The following is a 14,410-nucleotide window of genomic DNA, read 5'->3' on the forward strand; positions in this document are numbered from 1 at the left end:
TCTGAAGTAACTCATCGCGTAGATCTGTTGATGATAGGCATCAGTTCCAAATGGAATAAAGGTTTAATCATTTAATACCGGTTGTGCTATGAGCATCTCTAAACAGTTTGATGCATATCGGACTGCCGCTTCATGCAGTACCACTTTTCATTACCATCAGTGTACTATAGAAGCAATTATAGAGTGTCAGTACTAAACACTTCCGTCGTTCTATCCCATTCAGATGCTCATCGAGGGAAAAAAAGTTATTTATATGGCTAGCTGCAATCTTTTCAGAATTAACTCAACAAGGCCTTAGAGAAAATAAATCAGCTTTCTTCCTACGATTCCAATTTTAATTATCTTAGAATCTATATAAGGGAATACGTTGGTCCATTATGACCTTAGCACAACCGGTACGGTAACTCAGCGGGTTCGGTCAGAAGGTTAGCTGCCCTCTGTAATAAAAAAACTGAGTTAATGGATCAACGACGAACTGAAACGGGTGTCTTGCGACGTCCCCCCCGAGCGGATGAAACGAACAAAATGAGATTTTAAAAAAATAGCACTGAGCTTTGAAACTCCTTCTTTGTCTTCCTTCAAGCCTACTTGGTAAGGACCCCCAAAATCTGGAGCAGCACTCCTGAAAGTCGCACAAAAATAGTTCCTTTCACTGATACACCGTACATTCCCAATATCTCCACACCAAATATGTCTTCCATTCGCCTTCTTCTCTACTGCATTTACCTGTGTGCTCTGTTTCATGACACACAGTTGAGTTACACACAGATATTTTACATTATGAAATGTTCGATAAGTTTACAAATAATGCTTAATCCGATTCTATCATATGATGCTCACTGGTTTGCATCCATTTGCATTTAAGGAGAGCTGCAATTCAGTCAACTAAATAGAAGCACTGTCTTGAGTTTTGATGCATTTCGTTATTGCTGTCTAGTTGTGATACATTCCGGTAGATGAGAGCAACGTAAGTGAATAGTATCAAAGTGTTATCTCGGAAATCGATCATGTAAGTACACCAGGCAAAGAGTCACAACCAAGGGACATGACGTTATTACACTGTAACAACACTGAAGCCTTCGTATCGGCTTCAATGCAGCGAGTAAGAGTCCAGTAGTTACTTCAGGTATGCAATATTCAGCTGTAGCCACTCTTTGATGATTACATTTGGTAGAGGTGACTAAATTCAAAGAGCCAACTAACTGCGAGGATGGTGACTGCTACGTTTCACCTGCTGTTCCAAAAACACCCACTTAATTTTTATAAGATTAGGAACCGATGATTTAGCAGACCAGTCGAGATGCGGTATGGCGTGGTGAACGCCTAGAAACCATATCTAGAAGCCATTACTGCATCTCGACTCGTCTGTTAAATCATCGGTTCCTAATCTTGTAAAAATTAAGTGGGTGTTTTTGGAACAGCAGGTGAAACGTAGCAGTCACCATCCTCGCAGTTAGTTGGCTCTCTCTCTCTCTCTCTCTCTCTCTCTCTCTCTCCCTATATACACTCCTGGAAATGGAAAAAAGAACACATTGACACCGGTGTGTCAGACCCACCATACTTGCTCCGGACACTGCGAGAGGCCTGTACAAGCAATGATCACACGCACGGCACAGCGGACACACCAGGAACCGCGGTGTTGGCCGTCGAATGGCGCTAGCTGCGCAGCATTTGTGCACCGCCGCCGTCAGTGTCAGCCAGTTTGCCGTAGCATACGGAGCTCCATCGCAGTCTTTAACACTGGTAGCATGCCGCGACAGCGTGGACGTGAACCGTATGTGCAGTTGACGGACTTGGAGCGAGGGCGTATAGTGGGCATGCGGGAGGCCGGGTGGACGTACCGCCGAATTGCTCAACACGTGGGGCGTGAGGTCTCCACAGTACATCGATGTTGTCGCCAGTGGTCGGCGGAAGGTGCACGTGCCCGTCGACCTGGGACCGGACCGCAGCGACGCACGGATGCACGCCAAGACCGTAGGATCCTACGCAGTGCCGTAGGGGACCGCACCGCCACTTCCCAGCAAATTGGGGACACTGTTGCTCCTGGGGTATCGGCGAGGACCATTCGCAACCGTCTCCATGAAGCTGGGCTACGGTCCCGCACACCGTTAGGCCGTCTTCCGCTCACGCCCCAACATCGTGCAGCCCGCCTCCAGTGGTGTCGCGACAGGCGTGAATGGAGGGACGAATGGAGACGTGTCGTCTTCAGCGATGAGAGTCGCTTCTGCCTTGGTGCCAATGATGGTCGTATGCGTGTTTGGCGCCGTGCAGGTGAGCGCCACAATCAGGACTGCATACGACCGAGGCACACAGGGCCAACACCCGGCATCATGGTGTGGGGAGCGATCTCCTACACTGGCCGTACACCACTGGTGATCGTCGAGGGGACACTGAATAGTGCACGGTACATCCAAACCGTCATCGAACCCATCGTTCTACCATTCCTAGACCGGCAAGGGAACTTGCTGTTCCAACAGGACAATGCACGTCCGCATGTATCCCGTGCCACCCAACGTGCTCTAGAAGGTGTAAGTCAACTACCCTGGCCAGCAAGATCTCCGGATCTGTCCCCCATTGAGCATGTTTGGGACTGGATGAAGCATCGTCTCACGTGGTCTGCACGCCCAGCACGAACGCTGGTCCAACCGAGACGCCAGGTGGAAATGGCATGGCAAGCCGTTCCACAGGACTACATCCAGCATCTCTACGATCGTCTCCATGGGAGAATAGCAGCCTGCATTGCTGCGAAAGGTGGATATACACTGTACTAGTGCCGACATTGTGCATGCTCTGTTGCCTGTGTCTATGTGCCTGTGGTTCTGTCAGTGTGATCATGTGATGTATCTGACCCCAGGAATGTGTCAATAAAGTTTCCCCTTCCTGGGACAATGAATTCACGGTGTTCTTATTTCAATTTCCAGGAGTGTATATACTCCTTGAATTTAGTCACCTCTACCAAATGCAATCATCAGAGAGTGGCTACAGCTGAATATTGCATACCTGAAGTAACTACTGGACTCTTACTCGCTGCATTGAAGCCGTTACCAAGGCTACAGGCGTTGTTACACTGTAATAGTGTCATGTCTCTTGGTTGTGACTTTTTGTCCGTGTATATACACAGACGATCCAAACAAACTGGTACACCTGCCTAATATCGTGTTGAACCCTCGCGAGCACCCATAAGTGCCGCAACACGACGTGGCATGAACTACATTAATGACTGAATTAGTGCTGGAGGGAATTGAGACCATGAATCCTGCAAGGCTGTTCATAAATCCGTAAGAATACGAGGGGGTGGAGAACTCTTCTGATCAGTACGTTCCAAGGCATCACACATATGCGCGATAATGTTTGGGGAGTTTGGTGGCCAGCGGAAGTGTTTAAACACAGAAGAGTGTTCCTCGAACCACCCTCTAGCAATTATGGACATGTGTGGTGTCGCATGGTCCTGCTGGAATTGCCCAAGTCCATCGGAATGCAGAATGGACGTGTATTGGATGCACGTGATCACACAAAATGCTTACGTACGTGTCACCTGTCAGGGTAGTATCTAGATTATCAGGGATCCCGTATCAGTCCAACTGCACACGGACCACACCATTACAGAGTCTCCACCAGCTTGAACAGTCACTTGCTGACATGCAGTGTCCATGGGTTCATAAGGTTGTCTCCATACCCGTACACATCCATCCGCTCGATACAATTTTAAACGAGAATCGTCCGACCATGCAACATGTATCCAGTCACCAATTGTCCAATGTCGGTGTTAACGGACCCAGGCGAGGCGTAAAGCTTTGTGTCGTGCAGCCATCAAGCATACACGAGAGGACCTTCGACTCCGAAAGCCCATATCAATGATGTTTCGTTGAATGGTTCGCACGCTGACAGTACTGAAATTTGCACAATTTGCGGAAGGGTTGCACTTCTGTCACATTGAACGATTCTCTTCAGTCGTCGTTGGTCCCGTTCTTGCTTTATCTTTTTCCGGCCGCTGCGATGTCGGCGACTAGATGTTTAACCGGATTCCTGATATTCACGGTATACTCGTGAAATTTTCGTACGGAAATATTCTCACTCCATCGCTACCGGGAGACGCTGTGTCCCATCGCTCGTGCGCCGACTATAACACCAGGTTCAAACACACATAAATCTTGATAACGTGCCATTGTAGCAGCAGTAACCGATCTAACAATTTCGCCAGATACTTGTTGTCTTATATAGGCGTTGCCGACCGCAGCGCCGTATTCTGCCTGTTTAGGTGTCTTTGTATTTGAATACGCATGTCTATACCAGTTTCTTTGTCGCTTCAGTGTATAGGTATGATGTTTAACGACCGTATGCAGGTTGAATTCCCACTCACCTTGCACTGTTCAGACTGCGTTCGCTGCTTCCCTGGTAGTATTGCTGCGTTTTAACGATGCCGGAATGTCCCTGCAATGTTCAAACAAGTACATAGGGGAATGGTTGAGGGCGCGAGGATGCTTCACTACCGAGTGACGTCACACGAGTCTGGCAGAACTTTTATCATAGTTAATATCTGTGCCCTTTACAGGGCTGCACTGCTCACACTGGCATGGTGCGGCGCGGGAGATGTGCAGGAACATCAAATCGTATTTCTCGCTTTTTGATATAATTCACTCATTTCGCAAACTTCTGATGCCTTCGCGTGATGCTCACGAACGATTTCACTTTTGTCACCATTTCACAACAATTTTTGCGACCCAAGATCTCCGCGGTTTCTTTGCGTTAGACAACTAACCACACACTACTCATCACTTAGCACTAACCGTTAGCAAAACACACCAAACAAATGCGAAACCAATAGCGCCGCCGCCCTATCGATATCAGCGATGGTAGTGTATACAACCTTACAGCCATACCAGGAACGTATGCGTCCAGCCCTATGAACACGATTTTGTCTTCTCGGAAGACGGAAGTGTCCACAGCGTACCTATCATGAAGATGCCGAAGGAACGACAACATTAGATCACCAAGAGTGTTGAAATGAACACGGAATCCTGAATGAGTTGGCCCAAACATTACAGAATCACTCGAGCTTGAACTACGCACACCAGACATGGTGTGTGTAGATGTAGACATTGGTCCGTCGGTGCACTCGACTTCTTGTGTCACCTGAAAAGAAGCAAAATGATTACTCGTTGGACGACACTGCATGATTACATTCAGCTACTGACCAGTTTGTGTGCTTTTTGGCCCATGGAAGACGTGCGGTTTTATATGTCACTCTGAGTAAGAGCAGTTTTCGATTAACCCTACTCCTCGTGTACATTTCATGCAATTTCCTTAGCAATGTCCGCTCGCTAACTGGTTTAGATCCCTGACAATAACAATTCCTATCCGATTTGAAACCGATTGTCATTCACAAACTCTGATATTCTTTGCCAGTCTTTGTTAGTTAGGATCTTTGTACGACCACTGTTCTTACGACACGATGTATGGCTACAAGTTGTACACCGTTCTTCGTAGACACGTTGGACAGTCCGCGTTGATAGTCCGATAAATCGAGCTTGTTTATTCACGGTGTAGTTATGGACTTGTGCCTACACTATAGCTCGTTTCTGCTGCCATCCTGTCACGTCTCCACCCAACCCATCTTATTGCGCTGATTAGATACTACTGATTAGCGCATACACACTACTTCATTGCCATGCTTTACGTCAGAGATGGAGAATCACACGACCCTCTGGTATCATTGTCTACTACTTGTAAGATTTCGTGTCCAGGAAGAGCGAGCAGCGTTTCACACTAGAGATATTTACCGAACTCGTGTCCACTTTTTGAGAAGTTTCTGTTAGGAAATGACTGAGTTGCTGTTTAGAATATGCTCCAGACTCTTTCAGCATAAAGGCTTTAGGGATACATTTTTGATTTGGGTTTTTTAAATTCGGCATTATAGAAAACACAACGTCTTTCTTTATATTCGCACAGATATGTTTCGACACGTATGTGCCGGCTTCTGTGCGTACAAATTTATATCTGTGAAATATAATACAAAGTTCATGGTCGTTTATCTATTTTGGACCTTAAAATTATAACATGAGCATTTTGTTGGTTTGCTTCAATTGCCCTCCTGAAAATTATACTACTAACTTAGTGGAAATACATTTTGGCAGATCGACTTTTTGTGCCCTTTTTTTCCTTTTGACAGCATGTCATCGGCAAAGTAGTCATGAATTAGTGGCTTTTTGAAATACATTTCCGTGGATAGTGATTATGTATGTTACTATACGTATATCTTCCGTCCTGTTATGTATCTCTGCTAGGTATATCTTTCTACTGCTATTGTGCACACTTTTTTCGCATATTGTTTAAATAATTTCACTCTCGCCTTTACTTTACAAGCATTTCCCCAAAATGTCATTTGAGCATACCCTTATGTCTCCATACGCATTGAGTCGTGCTATGTTGTTATTGCCACTGTTCACTTGTTAACCATTTTCCTTACGTTTAGTGTGGCTCTAATTTTGAATTTTTCGTAACAAATATTGTAGTGTGTGCTGTGGGAAAACTTATGTGATGTGTGTGTGTGTGTAAAATTTGAGGGAGAGCTGGAAAGACATAAGGGGGGCGGGGTTGGGAGGAAGGGAAGGGAATTGAGAGACATATGTTTTTTGATGTTTGAAAGTGTTACATGTGCAGATGGCGGAAGTATTGCGTGCACAAGGTACAAAATGGCAGTGTATTGGTGGACCTGTCATTTGTACTCGGGTGATTCATGTGATAAGGTTTCCGACGTGGTTATGGCTTCACGAAGGGAAACAAGACTTTGAAGCGGAGTTGTAGTTGGAGCTAGACGCATGGGACATTCAGTTTCGGAAATAGTTAAGAAATTCAATATTCCGGGTGTAAGACGTGTATATTTCTATTGTCTGTTGTCAAACCACAATTTATGAAAGATGTTTATATTTTATTAATAGGATTAAGTAGGAATAATTAATATTTGTCATGTTGGAAGTAATTGTGGTAGCAGGGAATGTCTGCACCAAAGTATTGTTGGCAGGAGAGATATAATTTTAAAAAGGGCGGCAAAGAGAGCGTATGGATACATTTTAAGAAAAGAGCGGGAAAGACCGCGCATTGATACATTTTGTAATGGTAGCAGGGAATGTCTGCACCAGAAAGCATTGTTGGCAGGAGACACCGCACTTTGGCGTTCGTAGGAAGTCAGTAGTGAAAGAGGTGTGAAGGGAGTCGGTAGCAGGTCTGAAGCGAGAGGTTGAGAGGAGCGGTGTGCCTGCCAGCCACTAGCTATGATTTACAAGAGATTATAAACGGATGTACAGATACATCAGCTAACTATTATCGTAAGAGGAACTAATATTATTGAATTAATTTTTTGAGAAACTCAAGACTACTGAAGGTATGTTTGCGCATTGCTAGTTGTAAGTTTATTGTAAAAAGTAAGTCCCATTTGAACGTTTGTAAAATCATTTCATTCAGAACATAATTAATTTTTGCTAGCAATATTGCATTACTGATTATAATCCATCTCAAAAACCATCAACGTAAAACTTCGCAAAATTTTATTGTTGTCAAGAAAAAGTTTAACTATGAATTACGTAACTTCAGTCAAATTAATTGAAGAATAACGTCAGCTTTGCTATTAAAGAATAACGTCAGCTTTGGTAATAAATACAGCCACTTGTTATGACAGCCCACCAGCAGCTAATAGAGTATAGTAAAACAGACTAAGTATATTCATGTCGCAGTTCGATGTAGCAGTCAGATCGCGATCCAGTAACAGTAAAAAAGGTAAGGAACAGTTTTGGGTTATTGCAGGTAACGACTGAGAGCCACGACGACGACACAATCTATGTTTCGTCGAAATAATCAGAAAATAACGTTTAATAAGCAGCATTTAAATTTGTATGCGAAGATTGAGAAAGAGAATTAATTTCAAATGGAAGATGTCATTTATTATTATTAAGCAAGAGGTAGAAATCCTAAGGGAAGGTTTCATAGGTTATTGTAAAAGGGGAGGTTGCGTAACAAAAGAGATATAGAGGAGACGGGAAGATTTCACGAGATCGACAGTGTCAAGAGTGTGCTGAGAATAGCAAATTTCAGTCATTGCCTCTGACCACGGAAGAAGCAGTAACCGAAGGTCTTCACTTAACCACCAAGAGCAGAGGCGTTACGTAGAGTTATCAGTGCTAACAGACAAGCAACACTGCGTGAAACAACCGCAGAAATCACTGTGGGACGTACGAGTATCCGTTGGAACAGTGCGACGCAATTTGGTGTTAACGGGCCATGGGAACCGTCGACCGACGCGAGTGCCTTTGCTAACAGCGCGACATTGCCTGGAGCACCTCTCCTGGTCTCATGACCGTATCGGTTGAACCCTACATGACGGGAATGCAGTGGCCTCGGCAGATGAGTACCGATTTCAGTTGGCAAGAGCTGGCTGTAGGGTTAGAGTCTGGCGGGGGCTCCACGAAGCCATGGACCCAAGTTGTCGACAAGCACTGTGCAACCAAGTGGTGGTTCCATAATGGCGTGGACTGTGCTCACATGGAATGGACTGGCTCCTCTGGTCCTACTTAACTGATAAATGTCTGTAAGTGGTTATGTTCGGCTACTTTGATACCATTTGCAGCCATTCGTGTGCTTCGTGTTCCCAAACAACGATGTCATCTCACTGGCGCACAATTGTAGGTGGTTGAATTGAAGAACATCCTGGACATTTTGAGCGAATGGTTTGGCCACCAGATCGCCCAACATGAATCCCGTCCAACATTTTATGGGACATAATCGAGAGGTCATTTCGTGCATAATGCCCTGCATCGGCGATGCTGTCAGAATTAAGGACGACTATAGAGGGAGCATGGCTCAGTATTACTGTAGGTGACGTCCAACTACTACACTACTGGCCAAAAAAATTGCTACACCACGAAGAAATGCAGATGATAAACGGGTATTCATTGGACAAATGTATCATACTAGAACTGACATGTGATTACATTTTCACGCAATTTGGGTGCATAGATCCTGAGAAATCAGTACCCAGAACAACCACCTCTGGCCGTAATAACGGCCTTGATACGCCTGGGCGTTGAGTCAAACAGAGCTTGGATGACGTGTACAGGTACAGCTGCCCATGCAGCTTCAACACGATACCACAGTTCATCAAGAGTAGTGACTAGCGTATTGTGACGAGCCAGTTGCTCGGCCACCATTGACCAGACGTTTTCAGTTGGTGAGAGATCTAAAGAATGTCCTGGCCAGGGCAGCAGTCGAACATTTTCTGTATCCAGAAACGCCCGTACAGGACTTGCAACATGCGGTCGTGCATTATCCTGCTGAAATGTACGGTTTCTCAGGGATCGAGTGAAGAGTAGAGCCACGGGTCGTAACGCATCTGAAATGTAACGTCCACTGTTCAAAGTGCCGTCAATGCGAACAAGAGGTGGCCGAGACGTGTAACCAATGGCACCCCATACCATCACGTTGGGTGATACGCCAGCATGGCGATGACGAATACACGCTTCCAATGTGCGTTCACCGCGATGTCGCCAAACACGGATGCGACCATCATGATGCTGTAAACAGAACCTGGATTCATCCGAAAAAATGACGTTTTGCCATTCGTGCACCCAGGTTCGTCGTTGAGTACACCATCGCAGGCGCTCCTGTCTGTGATGCAGCGTCAAGGGTAACCGCAGCCATGGTCTCCGTGCTGATAGTCCATGCTGCTGCGAACGTCGTTGAACTGTTCGTGCAGATGATTGTTGTCTTGCAAACATCCCCATCTGTTGACTCAGGGATATAGACGTGACTGCACGATCCGTAACAGCCATGCGGATAAGATGCCTATCATCTCGACTGCTACTGATACGAGGCCGTTGGGATCCAGCACGGTGTTCCGTATTACCCTCCCGCACCCACAGATTCCATATTTTGCTAACAGTCATTGGATCTCTACCAACGTGAGCAGCAATGTGGCGATACGATAAACCGCAATCGCGATAGGCTACAATCCGTCCTTTATCAAAGATGGAAACGTGATGGTACGCATTTCTCCTCCTTACACGAGGTATCACAACAACGTTTCACCAGGCAACGCCGGTCAACTGCTCTTTGTGAATGAGAAATCGGTTGGAAGCTTTCCTCATGTCAGCTCGTTGTAGGTGTCGCCACCGGCGCCAACCTTGTGTGGTGTGTCTGCCTCGTGATGACTGGGTGTTGTGTCAGGAACCACGCGGCTGCTACGGTCGCAGGTTCGAATCCTGCCTCGGGCGTGGATGTGTGGGATGTCCTTAGGTTAGTTAGGTTTAAGTAGTTCTAAGTTCTAGGGGACTGATGACCATAGATGGTAAGTCCCATAGTGCTCAGAGCCATTTGAACCATTTTGAACCTTGCGTGGATACTCTGAAAAGCTAATCATTTGCATATCACAGCATCTTATTCCTGTCGGTTAAATTTCTCGTCTGTAGCCCGTCATCTTCGTGGTGTAGCAATTTTAATTGCCAGTAGTGTAGTTAAGTCAATGCCATGTCGATTTGCTACACTACGCCGAGCAGAAGAAGGGTCGAGACGATATTAAGAGGTATCCCGTGACTTCAGTCACCTCAGCGTATAGTTCACTGAGTGCTCCAAACAGTGTTTTGTTGCATAGTGTTGTATTTTCATTCAAGAAAGTTTTTCCTTGTATCATTGCCTTTTGTATGTTGTAGTTCTCCTGTGTTGTGAGTTTTTGATAGATACTATTGCTTTCTCTAAGAATCTTATGCTCAGTCTGTGTTTTTTGTAGTGGCTTTCATGTAAGCCATGTTCCGTGAAAGTGGTGTGTGTACTGTCTCTTTTTAAGGCTCTGAGATGTTCAGAATTTCTCGTTTTAGAATTTTTGCGTGTTTGGCCTCTGTAGACAGACTGGCACGAACTACAGGTTAGCTGATAGGTTCGAAATTGTATAATTTGTTTGTGGAGGCATTCTTAGGGTTTAGAGAGACCGCACGGCTAACAAGGCGGTCTGTTTTGTTAGTGCGGAATGACATTTATAGTCCTTGTTTCTTCAGAATGTTCTTCACATTGTGTGCGTTTTTATTGCTGGATGTTAGTATGTGCAACGCTGTGTTCTTAGTAAGTTGTTCCTGGTTTACTGTGTTAGGGGTACTAATTTGTAATTTTATGCATCTGAAATTCCGAATTATAAGCTACTTATTTCAAGAATGAACTTTCTTTAGAAAATTATATTCGAAACGTAGAATCTCCCAAATTCTATAAAGTCTCGAAAGCGTAATGCGAGTCAACGCGTGATCGGTATACGAGATGCCACTTCATAAAGAACATTTTATATAATCGTTACTGTCGCATTACACGTGATTGCGGCCGATAAAGAAAAAAGATAAATTATTTGTTAGACCACTTCAGCTACGAAAGAAAGTCTTTTTATCATTTATAAATTTTACAGCGCGAAGAGAAGTACGTGTCACTGACAGCTGGAGCAGTTACTATGTGAGTCGACGAACGAAGATCACCCCGAAAGTGACGTACATTTCGTCGTACAGATATGTTTGTTATTAATACAAAAAATGGCTCTGAGCACTATGGAACTTAACTTGTGAGGTCATCAGTCCCCTAGAACTTAGAACTGCTTAAACCTAACTAACATAAGGACATCACACACATCCATGCCCGAGGCAGGATTCGAACCTGCGACCGTAGCGGTTGCGCGGTTCCAGACTGTAGCGCCTAGAACCGCTCGATCACTCAGGCCGGCTGTTATTAATACACTGGTGAACAAAGCTTAAGGACGAAAGTAATGTGTCACCGTCAAGTAACATAGCTCAATGAACCATACACAGAAAAAAACCGTTACAGTACAGTACAGTTCAGAAGGTTACTCGACAGAAATACACAATGAGACGAACAAAGAAGACCCTTTTATCCAAAGAAAATATTTACACTGTACTCATCGCGCTCGTCCCCTGCACATTAGAAACGGCTGGACATCGCTATTGGTTATGTGTGATCAGCATGGACGGCCGTCCGTGTTCTTCAGCGTTCTCCCTTGCCGGCGACAAGGTTGGTAAGGATTTCTTGTGCTTAGGCTGTCCGTTCCTCCACCAGTTTTGTTGACGACTGCTGGAAGGTCATTGGTGCACGGGAACGTGCTGCAATACTTCTCTCCAATGCTTCCCACGTGTTCTCGATGAGATTTAATTCGGAGGAACGGCCACATCAGTCCATTCGCCGAGTATCTTCTCATTCCAAGAGCTTCTGCACTGTTCGATGCGGTAACACGTTTTCGCCAATAAAAATAAAGTCTGGGCCGAATGCACCCGTCCAAATGAGCAGATGGGAAAACAGCACAGTGACACAATAGCGTGGACCGCGGAGTGTATCGTGTTCAAGGCTGAAGGTCAATACACACTTGTAGCATTATACCATTCTGTACATATCGTTTTGACCGAACGAGGTGGTGCAGTGGTTAGACACTGGACTCGCATTCGGGAGGACGACGGTTCAATCCCGCGTCCGGCCATCCTGATTTAGGTTTTCCGTGATTTCCCTAAATCACTCCAGGCAAATGCCGGGATGGTTTCTCTGAAAGGGCACGGCCGACTTCCTTCCCTATCCTTCCCTTATCCGATGAGACCAATGACCACGCTGTCTGGTCTCCTTCCCCAAGCAACCAACCAACCAACCATATCGTTTTGAGGTTGTGCTGGTATCAGAACAATAGTAGTGATTTCATGATGTGTGAAGAACGCAAACATTGAAATGACACCTTCTAATTTTACACGCGAAGTGACAGACATGGTAGTTACACTACTGCCCATTAAAATTGCTACACTTCAAAGATGACCTGCTACAAATGGTCTTATCCCCATGGCTGTTACGGATCGTGCAGCCACGTCTCGATCCCTGAGTCAACAGATAGGGACGTTTGCAAGACAACAGCCATCTGCACGAACAGTTTGACGACGTTTGCAGTAGCATGGACTATCAGCTCGGAGACCATTGCTGCGGTTACCCTCGACGCTGCATCACAGACTCAACGACGAACCTGGGTGCACGAATGGCAAAACGTCATTTTATCGGATGAATCCAGGTTCTGTTTACAGCATCATGATGGTCGCATCCGTGTTTGGCGACATCGCGGTGAACGCACATTGGAAGCGTGTATTCGTCATCGCCATACTGGCGTATCACCCGGCGTGATGGTATGGGGTGCCATTGGTTACACGTCTCGGTCACCTCTTGTTCGCATTGACGGCACTTTGAACAGTGGACGTTACATTTCAGATGTGTTACGACCCGTGGCTCTACCCTTCATTCGATCCTGCGAAACCCTACATTTCAGCAGGATAATGCACGGGCCTTTGTGGATACAGAAAACGTTCGACTGCTGCCCTGGCCAGGACATTCTTCAGATCTCTCACCAACTGAAAACGTATGGTCAGTGGTGGCCGATCAACTGGCTCGTCACAATACGCCAGTCACTAATCTTGATGAACTGTGGTATCGTGTTGAAGCTGCATGGGCAGCTGTACCTGTACACGCCATCCAAGCTATGTTTGACTCAATGCCCAGGCGTATCAAGGCCGTTATTACGGCCAGAGGTGGTATAATATATTTGTCCAATGAATACCCGTTTATCATCTGCATTTCTTCTTGGTGTAGCAATTTTAATGGCCAGTAGTGGATCTGCGGTTTAGCTAACGGCCGTTAGCGACAGGCACTTGTCTTGTAATCCAAACGATGCCACATTCAACTGAAAAGAAAATTTTCAGCGGGTTGTTCCACTGGCTGTCATGTTAACTACGCCCAGTGAAATTGGCGCCCACAAAACGTCGAGGGTAGGATCACTAATCTCCCCGGCCGAACTCAGTAACTTGCCTGGCACGTAGGAGAGTCGAAGGCCCAGACGTGTGTTTGTTTCATTGTTTGAAGTACTGAAGTCTGCATGAATAGCTCATATTTGAAAAAAAATTGCTTGCAGCAGTATTTGAAGGTCTCGTTTACTCCTTCGGGCCTCCATTCCTGCTGTTCCATGCCCTGCTTTTTACCCTATTCAAATATTTGGAAGTCAGGACGCCCATGCAACATTATGCCACCCCTCCCCCCCACTATACCCCACCCCTCCCTATACACACACACACACACACACACACACGCAACGTAACACCTGGACCACCAAAGCGATCAGGTTCGAGAAAGTTTCTGGGTGTATTATGTGTTCCAATCTCACGCCAAATGACGGTACGTAATGCACCGGGAACACAGCCCATTTCAGTCGTGATCCAGCTCATAGCTCTTATCTACTACTACATTCCATTTCACCACAGTAAAACACACTATTAAAAATTTATAAATCGATGAACCACGGAGGAATTATTTGAATATTTGGTGAGCACGAAGACATACAGTAGAAGCTCTCGCC

The sequence above is a fragment of the Schistocerca piceifrons genome, chromosome X (assembly GCF_021461385.2).
Source record: "Schistocerca piceifrons isolate TAMUIC-IGC-003096 chromosome X, iqSchPice1.1, whole genome shotgun sequence".
Classification (NCBI taxonomy): domain Eukaryota; kingdom Metazoa; phylum Arthropoda; class Insecta; order Orthoptera; family Acrididae; genus Schistocerca; species Schistocerca piceifrons.